At 37.2% G+C, this 23226-nt stretch overlaps 1 protein-coding gene across 9 annotated transcripts in view; it reads left to right on the forward strand.

Moving 5' to 3' along the window:
- Positions 1-23226, forward strand: part of WWOX (WW domain containing oxidoreductase) — a 508525-nt gene that overhangs the window by 293140 nt on the left and 192159 nt on the right. The window contains exon 9 of one of the 9 annotated variants that reach the window (XR_014588992.1): positions 1-23226. This exon is cut by the window's left edge and continues 22040 nt beyond it; it is cut by the window's right edge and continues 34888 nt beyond it. The exons of the other annotated variants lie outside the window; for them this stretch is intronic. The gene's annotated coding sequence lies outside the window, so the exon portion shown is untranslated. 9 annotated transcript variants of the gene reach the window in all.

The raw sequence follows: 23226 nt of genomic DNA on the forward strand, positions 1-23226 counted from the left end.
GTGGTCTTTGGTATGATACGTTTGTCATGGTTCATAAATTTTATCGTTGCACTAAAAACAGGGTTAGAATATCCTCAGTACAATTATAAAAATGTATTAAAACTGAGAAGGATAAAAATATGGTGCAAGATGAGCTTTTAATGATTGTATAAATGTTCACTGTTCCATGGAAAAAAATGGAGCTTTTCAACATGGGCATAATAGTGAAATGCAAGCTTAGGGCCAAATTTTTTACTCAAAGAAATATGTGGATTTTCAGCATAGAAACTGTGTTTTAGTTTCTGCTTGCAAAGCTGGAGGTGTTAAGGCTGTACGAAGAAGAAAAACTCATGGTCTGCTTTGATTTGTAATGATAGTAGGATATATCCCTTTTCAGACTTCAAGATGCTTTGTCTGGAACAATATGTTGCACTTTGTTCCTTAGCTTAGTATGTATGGGAAATAAATGGTATTGTGAACTAGGCTGCACAATCCAAATTAGCATCCTTGGGAAGATACAGAAGCAGACAGCTGCTATTGAAATGATTTGCTGTTCTGTACTTTACTTTTTCCTGCTAAATGGTGTGCACAAGTATCTGAAGTCCTATTGGCGATACTTAAAGTGAGAGGAAGGAAAACTGAAAATAGTGCCATGAAAAATTGAAATGCCTGGTCCGACCTGACTATGACAATTTTGGAAGGTATTTTATGTGATGATAGAATTGTAGAGGAGATCTATCCTCACTAATACATGGTGCAAGACACTCTTCTATTATATGTGGTGACATACACAACTCTCTGTAGTACATTATTCATTCAAGGCCCTTTTTGAAAAGGTCTTATGTCCTATATAAAACAGGCTATTATGTGATGCATACGCAAAAGAGGATGGATGTGACATTCCTCTCAAACTATACAAACCCTTTTATCTCACACTACCAAATATACATTACAGATTATTTTTTCCAGTAAAATAATTTGAATTTAAAATTTAGAATACACTAAGTGTATTGTATCTTAAAAGAGACTTGTTTGCAAAATATAAGAGATTTAATGTGAGCATATAAACTGCCATAATCTATTTGGAAAGATTTAACAACATTATAACATATATTTCCTTCAATTAAGTTTTCATTTCTCCTCTTATTGTGTTTTTGAGTATCTTTTGTTGACACTTCTTTATTTGCTGCCACATATTCTATCCACTTGTTCTCAGCATAGCAGTATCTCCACCGTGAATTCTGTTGCTGGTGTTATGGTGTTCTTATTCATTTGCATTTAAACATCAATTACCCGAATATAATGCATGTCGATAATACTAAGTACATTGGAATGGAATGTACCAAGTAAGTTATACTAAATCTTCTTCTGTACTAAATTTTCTTCTACCCGTGTTTTACTGACTCCATACAATTCTTTGTGCTTTCATGTAATATTGAATGACATGGTACAGAACTTTCTCCTGCTCTTAATATTCATTCACATTCTTAAGACACTTCAATCTGTCCTTGCTTCTGAATACAGGCATTACATTATTGGAAAGTTTGAGAACTTCACTTTACCTTTTGTTTTGTTTTGTTTGGAAAAGAACCAATAATAGGGCACATCACTACAGTAACCAAATGACGATCCCGGAATTATGCTTTATGTGTGGGTACCTAGATGAATTAGGGGCAGCTGGAAGGATGCCAGGGATTGGAGTTATCCCCAGTGTTCTTCCATGTTGCTTGTTGAATGCTTTCTCTTCTGGGACTGTTTCTTCAGAAAGTAATTAAAAATCTTACAGTACTGTTTTTTTCCACTCTACCCATGAAGCCTGACTTCATTCATAACATGAACTCGACTACAGGCTTCAAGGGAAAACAAAGAATTGTAATTATAAATACAAAAGTTCTCAGTTTAGAACTTTTCCTTCAGTTTAGATGCAATAATAGTAGCTTTATTCCTTCTTTTTTGAAAGAAAAGACCTGCTACAAGAGCTTACATCCATAATTTTAATCAAAGGTTCAGTACAGACAAAGCAATAGGATTCTCAATGTGCAAGAGCACTAGTAGGAAACAAAACAAAAACCCTGTTAATGTGTGAAGCAGAAAAGCTAAGCAACATATAGCTGATGTAGAGGTTACTGAAATATATTCAAGCACAGACTTAAAGACGTGGGATATGAAATCTTCTTCTTGAGAGCTGGGTTTCCTCTGAGCCCATCCTGTCTTGCAAGCAGCGTTACGGCTCTGGAGGTGAAAGATAACCCTTCTCGTGCAGTCCATAAAAATGGTCACTACCGACTTAGAAAATTAACGTTGACTAAAGAGTGCTAAGCACCCTTTAACCCCTGGTTTTGTTGCGACTTTAAGGTATTTAGCAAAGTATAAATCACTTATCTGGAAGAGGACTGAAAACTTCCAGTGCTATGTGGCTGCCAAATAAAGTTACTGCAATGTACCCGATTAGCAATCCAGCTGCACACTTTATTGAGCTATATTACATTAATTTCTCTGTGGTCAAGGTATTTACATGAGTAATACACACCTGTGTTAAAGGCAAAATGCAAAACCTACAGAATTTTCAGCCCCTCCTTTATGTATTTTCTACTGAATGTGTTGCTCACTCAATAATAAATTCAGAGGGCTGACAGTGTCTAAGTCTGCTGCTCCTTTGCCCTCAATTTCAGTGAGATGGGCCATTGAAAACTCATTACAAGCTGTTTAGACTCTGACTTTGACTTTTGCTCAGCAGTGAACAAAATTAACAGCTCTTGGAGGTAGCAAAAAAGGCACCGAGCCAAAAAAAAAAAAAAAAAGAAATGATGAGAAAAGACATTTGATATTATCTCTATTAGTCATGCAAACAAGCTTAAGTCCAAAAGTACATGTGTCCTGCACATGGCTGTAATTGTGTAGCCTTTGTTGCTTTCATCCTTTCTCTCACCTTTTAATACCATGTAAGGAGGCTCACCTGCATGGCAAGTATACACCCTAGAATTTGCTTGCACGTCAAGCAACAAGCTTTTGAGTGTAACAGAATTGCTTCATAAATTTAACTATCACTTTCAAAATTCTGTTTTTTTTCTAATATAGTGCTTGATAGTTTTTTATGTGATAATTTTAAAATGCTGTTTATAGCAAAAGTTACCTTGATAGGTAGATTCATAGGGAAAAAAATTATAGGTGGCTAGATATACATGGTCTAAATCATCAATACTAAAATTGCATTTAAAAACAATTTACTCATTTTCACTCAAACCATTTGGATTTTTTCTAATCCTGAGAATGACATTTATTTATAATTTGAATGACAAAAATATTTGTCACGTACCTAATAATGACGGTCCAGTCATTTTTAGTTTCTCAGCAACTGCTAGAGAATTATCTTGCATGACAAGTATGGACTCTGGTAATAAACTTTAGGTCTTGATCACTTTACCTGCTAAACATTTATGGCTTGTTATTTTAATAGGTATAATATTTCCTCATGACCCAGTTTGTTCTTCCTTTTTTTTTTTTTTTTTAACGTTCTTCTGTGAGAAATCAGAAAAAGAAGCTTGTAACCAAGTGATGATTGAAATCAGTACAGTAAAACCTTTGGGAAAGTCAGTCCAAACAATTCATGAAACAGTTATCTTCAGCTAGTGCACTACAGAAAGAAAGGGGCTACAAATACTAGGAAATAGTAAAAATTAATGAGTATTATATTAATCAAGTTAAGCTTCACTCACATGCTATATTTGGTTTAAATGAAGTTGCCTTTTGTTCTCAATTTTCCAGGTTGTGAGGCTGAAGTAAAACATGGTTAAGCATGATTTTAGGGTCATTCAGAAAGTCCACTATTAGAAGGAGGATTGGAATTTGAAACCACCTTGGTTTTCAGTTTTCTTGTTCTGATCTTTAAACCACAGAAACTCTGACCTTCATATCTGATAAGGTTAAAAATAGATAAAATAATATTTTTTTTCTGCTTATCAGTCATCATTTTGCTTAGGTTGGCATCCCACTGCTGTATCTAGTGATAACTACGCATACTTGAATTCCAGTGTAATCGCAGCCCCCAGGATCCATCATGATTGTACTGCTGAATATTGTTATAATTTTTTTTGTTAAACAGTAGTGATTACTTCATCTTGTTGGCCTTCCAAAAATGTACTCCGCATACTTGATTTTACTTCAAAATTGCAGTCTTTTGTTCTGAAGTGTTCCTACCTCACGGGTAATGTAAGCTATTGCATTGTATCTTACATCCTTTAATGGGTAGGACAAAAATGTGTGTAGGTAAACATTTCAAATATTATTTCAGTTTTATATGACAGTATTTACATATACATATTTAATGTATGTATCGTATGTATCTTTGTTATTAGTTGACTTGTTTTAATTCCTCTGAATCACAAAGTGCATAGAACTGGTGAAGGTCAGGCAGGAAAGAGATTAGCAGCATCTTATACCACAATGTCAAAATACTTAAAAGTGTTTACAGTGCCCACTGACACACAATGAATTTAAGACCGGGAGACTGAAGCAGAAATAAAACTATTCTTATTCTTCTAAACCAGAACAGGGACCTTAGTGGTTTATGGTTGTTTTAAGGTCCATTAATCCTTGAATCATGAGGCTGTGTAAAAAAATGACAGCTTTAACATTCAGTTCCTGGGTTTATTTAAAATGTTTTTACTTCAACACTGTTTCTAATTAATAACAGTGCCTATACGACCTGATTTAAATGTATCAGAAACACAGGGATGTGGCTTCAAATTCCTTCGTACGACGTTTTATCATTTACTGCAGCAGCGTTCAGCCTGAATTGAGTGGTGCCAGCTCTTCACAGGGAAGAGCTTACTGTAACAGAGAGAAAATCAGATACTGTACTTTAATGTATTTTAGCCTTTCTATTTATGGATTTATTTGGGGGTCTGGGTAAAGGGAATATGGTTTTGAAGCCAGATGACAGAGCAATTATAGAAGCGTGAGTGTGCTCATACAGCACATGTTCGTGCTCGAGTTTCTACCACCGTTTACCTCTCAGGTCCTTTGCTGATCCCTAAAAAATAAGTCACTGGAAGACAACATCTAGAAAAACATTGTGTAAAATAGTGTGTTGAAAACTAAATTGAAGTGACTGGTTTTAGAGAACATGGCAGAGGTGTTCTTTTAATGTAAACTGCAATCTGATGGGAATGCTTTTGATAAAGTTTTTGTAATAGGGAGTGTTGTACTTCAGCATATATGCTGCTGAAATCTACTGTTTTCTCTTTGACCTGTGATCAAGATCAACAGAACAGCACTGTAAAAGTTTTAGGTTTATGTATTGATCATTATTTTTTATTTTTCAAAAATGCCAGTTTCTCTGATGGATTGAAAGAAGATATATTTTCTGTGCACCAGAGTAATTCTCTCTACCAGTATGCTTCTTCTAAAGAGATGCTCACAGAGACAAATATGTGGTCTGAACCAGAAAATATTTTTAAAATAATCATTTGAAAGCTCTAAACTAAGCGGTGTTAAACACAGCATTGGCAGGAAAAGAGTTAGCCTTTGGCCCTAAGTAGTTCATAGTTCAATGAAAAGATCTGGAGTAATCCATTAAAAAAAAAAAAAAAGGGAAAAAAAAAAAAGGTCCTCTTACCTCAGCAGGCTAGAAGGCATCTTGTTTCTCAGTGTAACTTTACTGTGATTTAGATTTCTCTGGTTGCAATGGGCTGTATTAGGAGAGACAAACTATCTGAGATGCCCAACAACATGGCTGTTCTCTTTCCCAACAAGTAGATGATAAATGCAAGCCAAATAAAAAGGCTGAGGAATACAATCCTGTATTTGGGCGCAGGAAAATTTTATGTAAGGCTTAGACCAGATAAAATGACTCTACCTAATAGGAATTTTGAGCAGATTTGGGTTTGTAGATGTCTTCCAAACAGGATATAAATCATGAGAGATACTGAAGGCACTTAATGTCCTCAGCAGTAACTATTTATCTCTTTTCAGTTCATACCAAGGCAGTTGTCAGCAATGTCCTTTCCCCCATTACTTTTTGCCTTACCTCTTGCCATTCAATGTACAATACAGGGATGTCATAGCTAGTTGGGAAACACAAAATACAATGTTATGCCAATAAAATAATTCTGTATGTCACAGTAGCTTGTAACTCTGTTCTTAAAATGATAAAAAAAACAAACAAACAAAACAAAAAAAACCTTCCTCTATTGAGGTCCCAAGATAAGCTATTCAGAACTGCTTACCATGTCAGTTAACACCACAAATTACTTTACCATTATTAAATGTCTCTCATCTGGTGATGTCCTTTAGCGTCTGGATTTAGGCATGTGGGAAAACGCGCTTGACGGAGCAGCTCAGATTCAAATAAATTGAACAATATATATATATATTTTTTTCAGTAAGGTTAGTTTCTCTGAAAGTACTATCCTCTGGTGTGGTATGATTGTACTTCAGATGTTAATTTCTGTATATTCCTTATATTCTTGTGTGTTCCGTAATTGGCCTACATAAAATCAGTGAAATGTATTTGCTGTTACTAAATTACTAAGTCAGCCTTAGCCTTTACAAGCTTGTTTGGCATTAAGAAATTATTTTTCGAGAAGTGGGAATGAACAAACAAAAGCAAGTGGGTGCTTACTCTGTGAGCAATTCATCTTTGCCATTAGAATGCCAGGTGCCGGAAAGTCAGGAATTAAACATTTTGCCTAGAAAATAAATAGGTGGAAGCAAATGCAAAAGATGCTGATGTGCGCATCAGAGAGAACCTTTATTTGATGAGCAATAACTCTATGAAATTTCCATCTGATATTTGGAATCTTTTATTATTATAAATATTATTTTAATGTATTCAGTATTTATGTTTCTGGAGATACTGTAAATCTTGCTTGGGAAATATAAATAATAAAGACATCATTTAACATTTAAGATAATTTAAGAATTTAAGGTAAAGTTAAGGAAAAAAAGGCAGCTTGGGTAAGTTATGATGTGAAAGGCTTAAATACTTTTAGTGTTAAAATCACAATTGGTGCTGTACGTTACTGAAGAGAAAATATTATGCCATGCAAAATGATGGTACTGCACTGTCTGTGGTATCATTCTGTGCAAGTACCTGGCTGCTGCAAAAGGGCCACTCCCCTGGATCCTTATTACTGTGTACATGGTCTCTTTCCACTATCGAGAACAGCATAACATCTGTATCATGTGGGTCTAAATGAGGCCATGGCACAGTTTTCATCAAGCATTACATATATTATAAGCTAAGGAAAGAAAAACGTGATATAATTGGCATTTTTCTGCAGAGCAACTGACAGTGCTTTACAACTTATTTTCAGCAAGTGTTATGCGGATACTTTTGTTTCTGGGAAGTGACAGTGACTCGTAAAGGAGGACACTGTAAAGCAGATTAGCTTTTCCAGCAGGAGTAATGCCATTATGACATTCTCTTGGACACTTTTCATAGTATGCAGGAAAACCTGAGTGCATTTTTTTTTTTAAGATAAATTACAGCACAAGAACAAAAAAAGACAAGTACTCTGTCATCTTGGCATAATGCTAGGGATTTGTGACTATCCATGCGTACTGCCTATACTGCACTGTACATTTACACGAAGAAGAAATATTACTGGTCTGTCCTGCTGCACCGTGTTCAGAACACAATAGTTAATGTAGTGTCCATTAAAACATCTTTATTTTCAGTGGCTTTATAACTCTGATAAAAAGTCTTGGTGATCTTTAATAGGACAGAAAATCTGCCCAGCAGGGAGTTATTTTACAAAATCTTTAAAATGAAATGTCAACTTAAAAACAAAGTCTTTCTTTGTTATTAGTATAAAACATTTATACAAATGTTAGCATGCACGTGTATTGCTGACTCCTACACACCTATATAAAGTTTTTGTTAGTTTTGTGGGTAAATGAACCTAGCGTCAGAAAGTTGTTTTTCTACTTAAACCTTGATTGCATGACACTTTTTTTTAACTTTCCCTATGTTCAGGATAGGATGTTTTCTTAGAAGTCAACTGGGTATCATAATCCAGATATGAAAAAGTTCTTGCAAGTCATTTCAGAGATATCTAACTTTATTTATTATTATTTTTTAATCTTTTCACTTGAAAGAATTACAGCTCATTCAGGAAAAACATAGGCATGTGTTTCAGGCTTGTGAAAACTGCTGCAATCTCTTTGCCATTGAATGATGGGGTCAATTTACTGACGTCAAATGATCCAGCTCTGCTGGTTTCACTGGGACCTCACAATCTCACAGTGATACTGAACTTGGACTGTGATTGGAATGGAAAAGGGGAGATTTTTCTCTGTCCCAGATTTCTGCAGCTTTGCTGGAAAATCTCTATACAACAGGACTGCTGCTATTTTGTCAGGATAATTTTCCTCAAGGCTTAAGTCAACAGCAGATTGTTTAGTTTTTCCCATTCCCGGGGTTCCCATTCCTTCCTGTTTTGCCCTTTTTCCCTTGACTTTAAAGAGAGAGACACTCCTCCTGCTTTTGTCCCATTTTTCACCTCCAGGAGGTGGTAATTCTATTGCTCAAATGGATTCCTGCTGGTTGCCAACACAACCATGTAATTCTGAAGGGAGAAAAATGCCTTATCTGCAGTTTTGATTTAAAGCAATTTCTTGAAAACATAATAAAGTTTCTCACCAATGGCATTAAAGTTAATAATCCTTAATGTTGAAAAGTGGTGGTTGAAAGAAATGAATAAGCACTTGAAGGTTGCACTCTTTTATTTTAGCAGATAGGGACTCACTTTGGGTTAGATTACAGCCGTACCTAGTGCTGTCAGGAAGGGAGGGAACGGAGAGGATTGTTGCTGGGTCTGTCTTGAGCCCATTCACAGCACCATCCCATCAGCTTGGGTGAGGACAAGGTGGTGACCAGGAAACCCTCATCAGGGCTTTTGGTCCCCAAAGGAGATAGCACTGAGAGTGAGAGGAAGAAAATAAATCTGACCTCTCTCTTCCTCAGCAAAGTACAGACAGCTGCCTCTTCCCTGGCTTGCAAAGCTTTGGGCTCCATCACTGGACACTTCTGGGCTTTGCTTAATTACTGTTTCCATGTGATTTTTTTTCTTCTGCCTCTCACATGAAAGAGCGTATGACCTAGATTCAGGCACTGGAAAGTATCTTCCTCAGTGTCCTTGGCGTGGAGTAAAGTGAGGCTTCATTTGACTAAAAAGGGGTACTTTGTTCCTCAATACTCTTTATGCCAAAGTGTCTTGATTTATTTTAAATGCGTATTTTCTTTAGCTTGTAGTATTGTATTTTCCCAAAAAGGCAAGTCCAGCTGGCTTCCTCTACTTTAAAGGCTTCCTTTATATATATGCCTCAAATTCCTGTTTAAATATCTTCTTTCTAAGCTATGTGAACTTAGGTCCTATAAGCTCCTACTTTTTAGTCCACGAATCAGCTTCTCTGCTTTTCTTAATACCTTTTCAAGTGCTATATTAATATCATTTTATAAGGTGGTGACACAATATTCTGGCTGGGCTTTGCAAGAGAATTAAATAATCTTGTTCTAACTTCAATGAACATGCGTTCCCATTCTAGGCAACTTTGGCTATAAGCATTCAACAAAGAGGACTTGTGCTTCCTGTCACCATTTTTTCCCTATCGTTTCATCTTTTTTCTTTTTTTCTTTTATTTTAATGATAAGCTTGCCATCATGCCAAGGTCCTTTTTGAATTCCTTCTGCTCTACATCAATCATTTATTTGGTATTTGTTTACTTCAAAACAATGTGTGGTACTTTACATGTGTCAATGTTAATTTCATACATCATGAGTCAGTCAATTTGGGTTTAGGGAGGAGGCCCAAACCCTAGCTGTTGGTTGGTTTTGGTTTGGTTTTGTTGTTGCATTGTGTGTGGGTTTTTTGTTTTTGTTTGCCACTTCCGTGTTTCGCTCTTACTGCTTATTGTGCAATGTCAGCAAACACAGCTAGGGTAGAGTTGCTTTTTTTTTTTTTTGACTAGGTCAGTTGTCTAGATTAGATACTGCAGAGGTCTGTAGTAACTTTTGGGGAACAATGCTTGCTAAAACCCCATAAGCACTGCTTATCTCATGTGAGTGTATGTGTGTGGATGTACGCATCCCAAAATGTACATCACTGTTTTAGAGCTTAATAACCCGAAAGATTGGGTTAGCTGAATTCTAACCTGCTGCTGAGCCTGCAGTCATCCCTGATACAAGAAGTTTTGGGCTTAATGTTCACAGTTTAAAAGGATTGCTTGGTATGTTTGGTCAAAGCAAAAATACTTTTTGAAGGAAATTCAGTGCTGTATTTAAAGAATTCATATTTTTGCTAATAACCTTGAATGCTGCAACTGTGTGAGCTGCCACTAATCTGAACCATGTGTTTGAAACAGCAAGCTACTTCAGGAGCGTGTCTGCAGGTGTGTCTATAGCCCTGGATGCACACATCCATGCACAAGTCTATCCACACAAATTGTTTTCCAGCAAATTTATCATCAGACAAAACTCCGTCACTTGAAACTTCGGCTAAAAGTATTCTGACAGTCTGAGAAAATTACATCTTCGCTTGTGAAGCAGTTGTTTTTGGCAACAACCTCCTTAAACAGTTGGTCAGCCTGAATTGGTTGGGATCTTGTGTTTTGTAAATTCTTGCCAGTTGCTGTCCACCAGATTACTACTGTATTAATTCTCTTATAGCCTGTGTATGGGGAAAAGAGATTATTTTAGATGTTACACATTAAGGCTTAAATTGACAGATTTAACAGCTATTTATCTCCAGGGAAAGTGGTCTTTCTGAGTTTTTGAGTTAGCAAATGCTCCCTGCTGATATCCATTGCTCTTTTACATGTGTGCCAGGCCCCCTGGAAGTAATTAGCAGCAGGATAAATACCTGGAAGATTATAAGGTTTACATTTTATTAAACATTTTTGAATTTCAATACCTTCCTTGTCATGAAAGCACTTCTGATAGTGAACATAGACTCTCTAATAATGACACAAATCATATTACTCTCAGCCATTTATCAGCATTCATACCGTTTTGCCCCTGCAAAAGTATTCTGTGATTTATTTTTAAAAGTAATAATCCGAGGGATGCAGCAGTACTTAGCAGAAATGAGATGAGACAAAATTAGTGAACAAATGATGTAAAAGGCCTTATTTAGTACTTCAGTTGAATTTGTATATAAAAGTATTTATTTGTTGTAATCTACTTTACATAAAGTACAGCTAATTAATCTGTAACTCGGTGTTCCAAGTGACACTGAAGAGGCAGATGCTCTAGTTTCTGAAGACTGAGATTTGCCACGTTGGTCATCATAAACTGTTTTAAATAGAAATAGGCAGTTATATGAATCTACCAGGACTCACCCAAATTATTCTTTCAGGTTTCTCTACGGGTCTTCCTTTGATTGTCAGGTTGTCTGACTCGTCCCAGTTTCTCTGTGTGTTGTGGTGGCTATATTAGATCCAGCTGTGTTTTTTTGCATATGCTTGAATGGAAAATGGGCCTATGAGTTAGGCTGCTTGGGTTGCTCATCTCAGGAAGAGAACAGAATTGTATTACAACATAGTCATAAAAGAAATAGAGCAAAGCATGAAAAAAAGTATAATTTGTATTTACATCATAACAGTTAGAGTGCACAAAGCTAAGAGAATCTCGAAAGTCTGCCATGAATTTCTAAATTGTCTTGGGAAAACACCACTTTACCAGTCAGGAGGTTCTTGTTTGTTTGGTTTTGTTTTTTTTTTCATATGCTGCTTGTCTTGACAAACACCAAATGCAACACAACACACAGTCCTGTGGGATGCAAGCAACCAACCTGTGTGCTACAGCTCCCGCTGGAATCTGTCCAGTCTCTGTGACCTGCACATCACTTAGATTAAGTAGCGCTTCCACGGGCTGCTTTCTGGGGTGGATAGAGTTCTTTTCAAGGCAATCCGTGTTGATTCTACTTAACAACTTTTTATTTTATTTTATTTTCATTTTAAATGTTTTATTTCTTATTACTTAGAAAGCAATTTCTGTGAAAATGAAGCTACACATTCTTCTCTAAGACACGTCTTCTCCTGCCTGAAATGTAGTTCAGAGTTTATTAAACAAGCCAGAAAATTGCAGGCTATCTCAAGAATGTGACTATTTGCTATTCTCCCTGAGATATGCCATATGCTTGGTTAATGTTGTCTTAGTAGAGAAAAGGTCTGCTGTTAATGACTGCGTTAATGTTATCATATAATTTTTATTGGGTGATTCTCTTATCAGACGGTATGAATGTATGTTATGTTTGGTCAGTGCATAATATTCTTGGTGGGGGAAAGAAAATCTACAGTCCCTTATGAAAATAATGTTGTATTGTTTCTAATTGAGAAGTCGGTGTTTTGTTCTGGAATGTGGTGTTACTGATGGCACAGGAAACAGAAAACATGCCATCGGTTTCTAGGACTTTGTAACTACAGTGTGAGTTGTGCATCTGCTCGGTTTTCACAGTTGCAGTGGATTAGACAAACCCAGCACAGAAGTCACTGTTACTAATCGCAAGGAAGACGCTGAAGCTCACATTTTTGTAGGAGCGCTTAGTATTAACATAACATTGAAACCTGGTCTTTTCTCATGCAAATCCTGAAAATACAGTCATAATTAAAGGGTATTTTCCATAAGCAAATACAAGTGTGTTTTGCCTTGAAATGTACAAAGATTTCTGTCTTCTATAAAAGTCTTTTTTTTTTTTCCTGCTGATTTGCATTAACTGTGCAGTGTTTCAGTCCATTGGGGGCTTGAGTCAGTGTTTGTTTCAGTTGGAGAGAAGACTTCTTTTCAGAGGCGTTCGGGGGCAGATCTATGGCAGGGATAAGAAAATAGAAAATGAGAGCTTACAAAGAAAGTCACTAAAGTTGCCATTTTCAGAAAAACAGAAAACTGGGAGCAAAGCCGGGAGTTTTAGAAAGACTTTTCACCTTGAAGGTTCTTTTGTTATATATACGTGAAGATGTGTATGTGTAGTTAGAAATACAATAGAAGAAAAATCTCCTTGATTTAAAAACTAGTCGTCTTCTCTGCCGCATGGAATGTGTTAATATTTGCAACAGTTGTAAGCGTGTTTTAGTAAAACCATTAGGAACTACTGTGTGGAATAGGATACCCCATTATGTCACTGATAAAAGTGAAACAATTGAATATGACCCAAGGGTGGATTATTGCCACCAAGCAAAGTAACAGAATGTGCATTACAGTTAGCGTAATTGCACAGCTAACTGATTTCCTTTCCTTTAAATTAAAATTGCGGTATGAAACTACATTATCTAATTTTGCTTACCAAGACATTTCGGAACTGTTTGCAAAGTAGAGCAGACTTGAAGTAATATGAAGAAATGGGGGGAAAAAAAATCATTTCACGCATAAATTATTTTCTGTGAGCAAGTAAAAGTTTTGGACTGAAGAATTCTGGCAAACTAGAACCAACTTTGCACAGAAGGCAAATAAGCATCTGTTGTCCAACAATCCAAACATAATTATACGAAACTGCAAAAGTCAAATTGCTTACAATTTACTCAACATTTAATGAAACTAAGGAAGGAAAAAAAATGGTTTCTTTAAATTCATTGCTTTTGTTTGAGATAATTTTCTCTGTCTGGATGGAGGAAAACGCAAGGGACAAGAGATTCAAAGCCTTGTGCTATATGCAGAAAGCCTGCTATTGAGATATTAAGAAGCCAAGACTCATTAATGAATCTTATTCCTGTTTTTTTTTTTTTTTCCTCACGAGTTTATAATCTACATCCCCTTCTAGAGTGTTACATTTCCCCCAAAATGCTTGTATATTTTAAAAGCTAATATCTTAAAATACCAACTACCACAACACTGAAAAGCCACTAGGATATTTTGGCTCTTTTTTCCAAGTTGGGAAATGCATAAGACAGAAAACAAAATAGATACAGAACTTGGCTGAACTTTACTTGAATTTTGCCAATGAAAGCTTGCAAAATACAGCCAACTTGGCTATTAAAAAGAGCCCCTGAGCCAGCACTAATTATGTCAACAAGTAGTTCGTGCTCAGTCCTCACTAAGTCCTGCACTTTTATGGGATGGGAGGGTGAATGTCATGTATGTAGGGAGCCGAGCAGCTGCTTCGTTTACCATTACTCCATTTAAGGGTGTGCTAACCTTGCAACAACCTAGTGACATCATCATTTTTCACCTTATTCCTTTCTCATGGGGTATGTCTTCACAATAAGCCTGGGGTGAAAAGGTTTCCTCGGCAGGCAGACAGCCTGCATGACAAATGTGCTGAGGAGTCAAAGAAAATTTTAACCTGCCCTACCTAGCCGTAGTCTCTTTTTGCATCGAAGAGCAAAGTGATAAATGTTTTTCTTCAAAAACAGGGAAGGGTGTAAAGGAGAAGGCAGGAAAAAAGCGAAAGTAGGGTATGCTACATATGATATTGTGCTAAATGGATCTGCATACCTGCTTTTCTTTTCCCCTCAGGTAAACAAGTAGTGTGACTGACCCCTTGCATCCTGATTACAGTGTTCCTATGATGAAAGGCTCTTTGTTTTAAAAATCTGTGCAGTGTTTCTTCATTAAACAGATCTATGTTGTCCTCACCTTGGCTGTATTAGGGAGCAGTGATTTTTGTCTGTGCCTTTTTAATACTTTTACCCCATGTGCATTGTGTCCTAATAATTTAGAAAATATTTTCACACAGAGCTAATGTCACAATAATTTTGTGAAGCTTTTCTCTCACTCCAGCACAATGCCTGAGTTTCCATAGGTGATTTAAAATTTCATCTTGTACATTGCATTGTATTCTGTTGTGTCCTAGACTAAAGACAGGTGCAAGTAAGGCTCGCCAGGATATTCAGGTGCTTATCCACAAAATGCTCAGTTTAAGAGCAGTAATTTTTAAATATGGTTTAAAATTAAATTTGAGTGCCAGGTAGCTATATCACATCTGTTGGGACTTTTAGTTGTGAAATGAGAAAAGCTGTGATCCAAGAGTTTATACAGCATCCTCCCGTAGCGAACTCGGGGACGACACACAGGTGGCAAAGCAGTGAAGGCTGAAATCTTCGTCTTGCTGTGCTGCAGCAGCAAAGCCCAGCCACAGCTCCTCCGCGGGCCCGGCTTTGCTTGTGGTCGGTATTTGTGTGCATGCCGAGGATGCAGGAGTGAGCTCTTTGGCAGGGGGGCTGTGTTGCTGCATGCCTGCCCACCTGCCTCCTTCCCGGAGCAGCACTCTGTCCCTCGCTGCAAAGGTTTGTAAAGGCTGGTGCACATGGTAATAGGATAAAAGTGCATGCGTGTGTACCTGCTTAACATGCATACACAACCTGCACCGGAAAACCATCAAAGCTGCAGAGGAAGGAAGAGGAATCATCTTCACCACCGTGTAATTTGTTACGCACTGTATAGTGACTCGTCAAATATTTTAATTGTCATGTTAAGATTTTAGATCGAAAACCATCGTGATTGAACAAACAGGCTTTTAGCTCATTTAAGTTGGAATAAAAGTGAGCATTTCAAAGCTGTATGGTGGGAATAGCTCATAAATGCAGCGTTTTTCCCCTTAGGGATATAATCAGAATGCAGAAAAATTCCTATAGGAAAGACATTCATAAATTAAAAAAATATTGCTAAACAGAAGCATCATATTGCTGGATATTAAGCTGGAGGTACGCTAAAAGAACCCTGGCCTTGTTTGTAAAGTTGTGAATAAATCTGTTAAAAATAATTGAATTTATATTTAACTTGAAAAACAGGGTAAGATCTTTTATTCTGCACTTATAAGTTTGAATACACTTTCAGTTGCTCTTAGTTATCTTAAATTAAATCTTAAATTGAGCTTGTGGTTCTGTGAATTAATACTCTGGCCTTTCAGCTCTTCTGCTGAGGTCATTCAAATCTAATGGTAGAAATGGTCACAGGGTCAAGTCTTGGTATGTAGAGTATAGAAATGGTTTAATGATGCCAGCAGATGTTTGCATTCTGCATGTTGGAGTTGTAATGCACTGGTGGGCTCTGTGAAGGCACTCGATTATCACATTATTATATCTTCATTCCATCTGAACTGTGAGGTAGGAAATAAGAAAGCATTAAAATAAGGTGAAGGTTCTGCCTTAAACCAACAAAAATAAGCAAAATCAGAGTTAATTTTCTACCTATGCCCTTCCTAACTTCCCTATTGTGCTTAGTCATTGTCAGGGTCCTGGGAGGTTGCATAAACTTAAATAAATAGGATGCAGTTGGCTAGAAAAATTGAGACACATAAGAATGACTTTGAAATGCTTTGGATTTGCCTAGTATAAATCAGAATTTAAGTATTACATTTACAGACTTTATATCTAGTTCTCTGTTAATGTTGTAATTCTATAAAAGGTTGAAAATATCCATGAATATGAAAATATTAATAACTAAGGAGCCAAAAAAAATTGTACACTGCCAGGCAGGTTCTGGTGTATGGACTCAACACGCCTAATACAAGTGCCGATTTTTAACAAAAATGTTATGAGAACAGGACATGCAATGTGCAGTAGCCAGATGTAATGATTTGTTGATTATAAGGGTATTTAAAATGACGTAAACACAGAATTGCAAACTGGAAGGAGAAAAAAAAAGCAACAACTTTTAAATACAGAATTGCATTCTTAATGCTTTCTTGTTCTTTTTTGCTTAAGTTTGACCTCTATTCCACCTCTTCCTAAAACACACTGTTCCGAAAAGGCTCGTGTTTTTCCACTCAGAAACACAACATGGCCAACATTGCTAAACAGAAGGGAACCCAGGACGGCCACATTCCCAGTTTGTTTTTAATGACATTTTGTGAAGCCACGTTCTCAGGCTAAAAATCATATATAAAGTTTCATCCTTTCATTTGTAGCAATTTAAAAAATAATTTTGTTGTACTTTTAAAAACAAATAAGTGAAACCTGATAAATGCTGACAAGCCTTTTGTTAAGCCATTCTGTGCAGTGACGGTATGGATATTTACTGCTGCGGTGATTTTTGTTTGTCATCTTTCCTAGTTCATCACTGCCATCTTTCTCCTTGGTCTATACAGATAATTATAGCCAGCCGTGATGATCGTTATTAAGGATATAGGAGTAACAGCTCTTCAGAAACGTACTATGATTTGAAGCTACTGTGTCATAAGTTTATCCTGTAATGTGTTTAGGAGACTTGAAGGGGATGCATATGTGACACTGCATAGCTATAAATTGCAATAGCTTCTGAAGTCAACGAGGGTTCACTATCATGTCATATGGGATACACAGTTTATAGGATATGCATTTCAAAGGCTACCTTTAAACTATACTTTCTTTCATAAAAGATTTGCACACGTCAGTGTTACCCGTGCTTGCTGTAGAGGGCAAAGTGTGTCTGCTGGCTGTCTGGTGTGTTTGGAGCTAACAGACCGTAGGAAAGGGGAATGAGCAGCAGTCTTCGGGGTCTTCCATCACTATCATTGCAAATAAATAAATAACCTAAATTCTGATTCCAAAGCCAAATACTACCTTCAGGTTCACCTCTGCAGTCTTGTTGAAAACAATGTATGAACTAGCAGAGAGCCCTGTGTTGACTCTTAATTCCCTGGTGCATTTGCTGTGCTGCCATTTGCTTGTACCTGTGTCTGGGGAAGGGACAGAGGGAGCGTCTTTTTTTCCTCTGAAAGTCATCGACAAAACCTGCACAAGAAGTAGTACAGTGAGAGTATTAAAAGATCACTCAGAAAGAAGCTGCACTTGAGTCTGCTGTATTGTTATGCCACGCATTACTTTAGTAGGCTGTGGTGAAGTGTGATAAATTTGGCTCTTCTACACTGTATTATCACTTTGTTGCTTAAGTGGTCTTGTGAAAAAAGGCGACAGCGGTACATAACGGACTGTACGGTTTAAGTCCATCAACAGCATGCTTTTTCTCATGTGAAATCTTGTTACCATTTGTCAGTTAGGTGATGTATTTTGACAATGAAGAGATATTGTGCAGGTGGTTGAAATAATTTTGACATGCTTGATTTCCCTCCCCCCCCCCATACATGCTGATTAATCCTGGGTTCATATATCACACCAAATTGGAAAATGCAGCCTACCTATATGATGAATGTGTTTAGAAAGGTTTAAAGTTTGTTCTCTGTAACATCAGTGTCCTTGAAGGCTGTGGACAGACTTCTTTTACTAGACCCAGATTTGCAAAGAGTTCTCTCTTCCCTTGCTGCCCTGTGACCTGCAATGCACAGCAGGCACAGCCCAAGTTTATGCTAACCCAGAAGACTGAAATAAATTAGCAAGTTTTCTATTCAAACTTTACTATTGATAGATTTGGCGGGCAACTGTCTATGATGATGGGAAAAGGCAGGAAGGCAGTGATGAACAACTGGAGCATGTGTTGCTCATGAGAAGTAGAGGGTAGTAATCTTATTCTTTATCCAGATAAAACTGTCTACCTACAGCCTCAGCAGGGAGATCTTCAGACCCTGTAGATATGATTGAAGCGAAGTGTAAGTATGCCTGAAGGTTCAAAGTAATAAGTAGCAATTAAATCTGCATCCATTTCACCTGTGGGCTTAGTTGTCAAGGTGTTTTTGTTTTTGTTTTTCAAATGTCTTTGTGCATGGAAATGTGTTGGTGCCCATAGACTTATTGGCATTATATCAGTATCAGAAAATTGTAAATGAAAGTTTCCCCTCTTCCCCCCACACAAGTGCAGCAGAATCTAAATACAGGCAGGGTCCCAGGCATTATTTGCAAGAAGAAGGGATAACTGAAACAGAGGCATTATGTTGTGCAGGCTAGGTTTTATTTTCAGTCAGCTGGACTGCAAATGAAGGGATAAATATGCACTGCCAGAAATGGATTATTCTTTTCTTTTTCTTTAAGAACTGTGGGATCTCTCCCCTCTTCCACCAGGAGACCTACAAGGTCGCCAAATTAAACCTTTATACAATCCAAAAATTGAATCTTAGTACATCCATTTTCCTAATACAATTTCTGCAGTACCTATCGGTGCTGACAGTTTTGGTCACATATCTCTATTGTGCTGTTCAGTTTTATTTGACAGTGCAGGATGGCATCAGCATGTATTGGAGGTAACATCTGAGCTGTGGCTGATCTCTTGGGACTGCTGTACTACTTTACCTCCTTGCCGTCATAAATGGATGTTTCTGTCATTCCCTAAGATTTCCTCCTGGGTTAGGCATCTTTCTTTAATTATTAATCAAAAGCAATGTAACAATCATTGCAAACAAATGTATCACTGTACTGAAGCAAGTGTGTTAGATGGGATGTTAGTAGTATTAGTGGAACAAGATTTGGATGTAAAGGTTGTGATCTTGTCTTTTTCACATCTGCTTGATATATAAATTATTATGCAAGTCTGAGGATTGTATTTCCCTGCTGCAAAAAGAGAAAAATAAACGCAGTAGGCTAGCTTTTTCTACAGTGTTCAAGCTGAACAAAGGCCAAGTGACTTATGCAAAGCCATTCCTGAATCTGTGACATAGCTAGGACAAAAATGTCCTGAGTTTGAATGCAACCATATGCTTACTACTGGAAAAACGAGTGCACGGTTAAAGACATGCAAAATCCCCTTGCTTTTTGTTTGGGCTGAGACTTCATAAACTTCAATAGTTCTTAATTTTCACACGTCTTACTTGTAACAGTCACGCTTTCAAAAGAAAATCTAAATTTGATAGGTCTCTCTTTTTTTTCTTTTTTTTCTAAGCACAGTGAGCGACTGTTCAGTTCCCAGATTGCATGCACTCGCACAGGTCTCGCTTCAAACATTGGATCCTTGAGTGGTACCTGGGAAATGTCTGCTTTAAATTATATGCTTCTAGCTAGAGCTCAGGTTAAAGAAAAATCTCAAAGTGCTGAGGTCTGCATGGAGCCACTTTGTGCTTTTACCTGCAGAGCTGAGGGTAAAGGCGTGGGTAACGCTTACACATGTATGAGGGGGAGCACTGTGCCAGGCTCGGGCACACGCATCTCTCCTTAGCAAAGCTCTCTGGCTATGTCCCCATGTAACATTTCCCCCAAGTGCACAGAGCTCTGTGTACCCCCAAGAGCTCCGGGCTTTGTAAGGACCACACAACTTCCCCACCACTTGCCTCCTGCTCCCGCACGTGGCACGCCGTGCCAGTTGAGCTCGTTGATCTTCAGGGGAAGGTAGGGCTCCATTGCTTCAAAATGCTACTCCTTTTCTCAGAAATAGAACATCGGTATAAAAGATGTGCATTTTCACAGAAACAAAGCTATGGGTTCCTTCAGTTTCCATTCACAGCATTAGGTTAATCCTGCTGTTGCATATACGAAAGAACAAAGCTGTCTCTTTGTCTAATAAAATACATGTGATCAAATCTGAACTTCTTGTCTCCATGAGACATTCATTCAAAACGTAAATTTAATATAATTTTCGTTGATAAAACTCTTATTAGGTGTTGAAGATGTTGCCATCTTAAATATCAGGCTAAGGATATTTACTGACTCATGCAAATCAGCCATCCTATTGAAGGTATTTATTAAGCTCTGGAATAAATTACCCTGTATTTCGTTGTGTGCGATATATATGGGCACAGTACATTGTGTTGTAGTGTTTAATTTTTTTCTTCTTGAATTTCTGACAAGTATCAGTCTTGACTGAAGTAAATGCATAAGCTCAAGTCAGGCTGTCTGTTTTAACATTAGCATAACAATAAGAAAACTACAAAAAAGAAATGACTGGCCTGTTAACATTAGATTTCATTTCTGACCACTCAAATTGTCTCAGATGTTCTAGCTCCTTCAACAAACCTCTTGCTATTATAATAATATAAATATCTGCATTTATTAAAATAATTTGTGCAGCTCATAGTCACCCTTTTAGAGGCAATGAATGTAGACCCTTATCCTAGAAATTAATGATGTCCTCATTCTCCAGTCAACCTCATGTCTGCTTTATAGGAAGCAGAGAGCAGACTTTCAGAGCAACTAGATTTGCTGATTGAAATAAAACTTACATGAATTCTAAAGCTGATTCAAAAAATGCTAACTGAACTACTAGAATGATTCCAAATTCTGATTTTCCACTCCCAGAAAAATAAAATAAATAAATAAAATGCTGTGCTGTTTTACTGAAAGTATTTTAATCTGCCTGGCTTGAAAAGGTTTTCTTCCTTAAATACTACTGCCCTTAGAGTGTAATCACTACATCATAATGAGGAGAAGGTCGAGATTCTAGTTTTGTATCTCTTTCTTAGTGTCATTTACAGGATTCAGCTTCTGTACTTTTTAAAATGTGACCCCAGTCTCTCTCTCTCTTTTCATAAGACTTAACCCATCTTGAGAACAGAGAAATGTGAATCAGGTGATGTTTGTAAAGGTTTAGGAAGCCATGGGCTACTAAAAAGATATTTAAACAAATAAGGAGCTGACATTAGCTTGTAAGATTATCCCAACTTGATTTTATCTTAGTATAAATCAAAAATGAGTTTGTGATAGTTGTGGGGGAATTACAGCAATTTATAGGTAATTTGAGGTTATCTGTATAAAAAAAAAAGTATAGAATAAATTTCTTCTGAATTATTAGCTATGTCTGTCTTTAATACACATTCTATATAATGTACTTAAATGTTATTCCAAAAGGATTTTAAACTGCAAAATTAAATACAAATTGAATATTTTATTGGTTTTAAAAAAGATAAAACCTTCCAGGAGTTCATGGAAATGGATGTTTCTGTGTAAGACATTGATGCTTTTAAAAGCTGCCAAACTGGAGGGTGCTACTTCTCTTTCAACGAGTAAACCCTTGAGTTATTTTTATTTGCATCAAACATGAAAGATGTGAACTACTTCAACTAAATCCATGCAAACGGTAAGCGTTCATATTACAAGTGATCCTAGTAGGTCCCTTAGTCTCATGCTCACAAGAGACATTGCCATCCGATGTCATCAATATATATACAGAAAGCTATTTTGTTTTTCAGTTGTATTGTGGGATTTTTGAACATCAAGATTTTCGATGGGCTACATGGAAAGATGGAGCTCGTATGGATTAACAATCACATTTCAAATATTAGACATCTCTGAGAATAATTTGTCTACAACATTTAAATATCTGTGATACAGTGGGAGAAGTGAAATAAAAGGGGAGGTGGAGGAAGAATAATTCAGGAAGGCTTTCCTGGTAGCCGGTGTAGGGTTGAGTTTGCGGCAGTCCTGCCACTGCACCCAGGTGAGATAACTCCATGAAATGATGAATCCTGCAAGTGCTTTTGCACTGTAGTGCACTAGGGCATTCCTAGGAACCACTGTGGTGTGCATCTGGGTAAATGCTTCAAAATATTCTGCTGGGAAAGGGACAGCTGCACACATGCTTGTTTGCCTGCACTACTGGCATGTGGGAATCAGGGGTGAGAGGCTAAAACAGGAGCTGTGGGGAGGGCAGAGGAGACTAATATCTAGAGGATGAGAAAAATCACAGGGGAGTGCAAATATCCCCGCGGTTATATGAGGGTGATTGTCAAAATCGAGGATGAAAGAGAGAGAAATGCTAATAAAAAGCTCAGCTTTGAAGCTGGGAACTGAAGATTGAGTGCCTGGTTCTGTATTTAAGCAACTAAAGTAGCATTTAAATGTATAAAAGCTTAAATAAATGCTTAATCTCACTGATAGGAAGAGGATTGGGACGAATGAAAACATCCTTCCCAAATGCTGGGATGTTTCACATGCTTTTGCCTTCACTGTGTGAACGAGAATGAGGGAGATTCCTGGCTCAGGGGCAAAACTGAATTTCAAGCTCAGGTTTTACAATAAGAACCTAATGAATTGCAGAATGTGTCTCTACTCTGAAAAAGAATAAAGGAACATGAGCAGTCTTGGACTGTATGTAAATTGTTTCATTGTACCTGCTAAATATAACATGAAAAACTTGAGACTTATAAAATGTCACCTGCTCTTATCGAGCTTCGAAGAGATTACCTCTTAACAGAAGTTTCATTTTCATTTCCTCCAACATTTACTGAAGTGAACAAGGGCCGTGACTCCTTTATTTCCTAATCCTAGCCAGCAACTTGCTTTTTTCTGTGTTTTATGTCATTCCATATGACATTGCATCAAGGCAATTCAGTGCTGCATGCGGTTGAACCAAAAGCAATTTAAGTCAAAAATGGACAAATATGGATGTCATTTATAAAGCTTGTTCAAAGGGCTTTGACACAGCTCAAAGCCAGCGCACTTTTGAGGTGCAGCAAGGTTTTTCTCCTCTAATTTCAGAAGCCAAATAGTGAGGTTTTATTAGAGCTTCCCTGA

Source organism: Anser anser (genome assembly GCF_964211835.1).
Source record: "Anser anser genome assembly, chromosome: 11".
In the NCBI taxonomy this organism is placed as follows: domain Eukaryota; kingdom Metazoa; phylum Chordata; class Aves; order Anseriformes; family Anatidae; genus Anser; species Anser anser.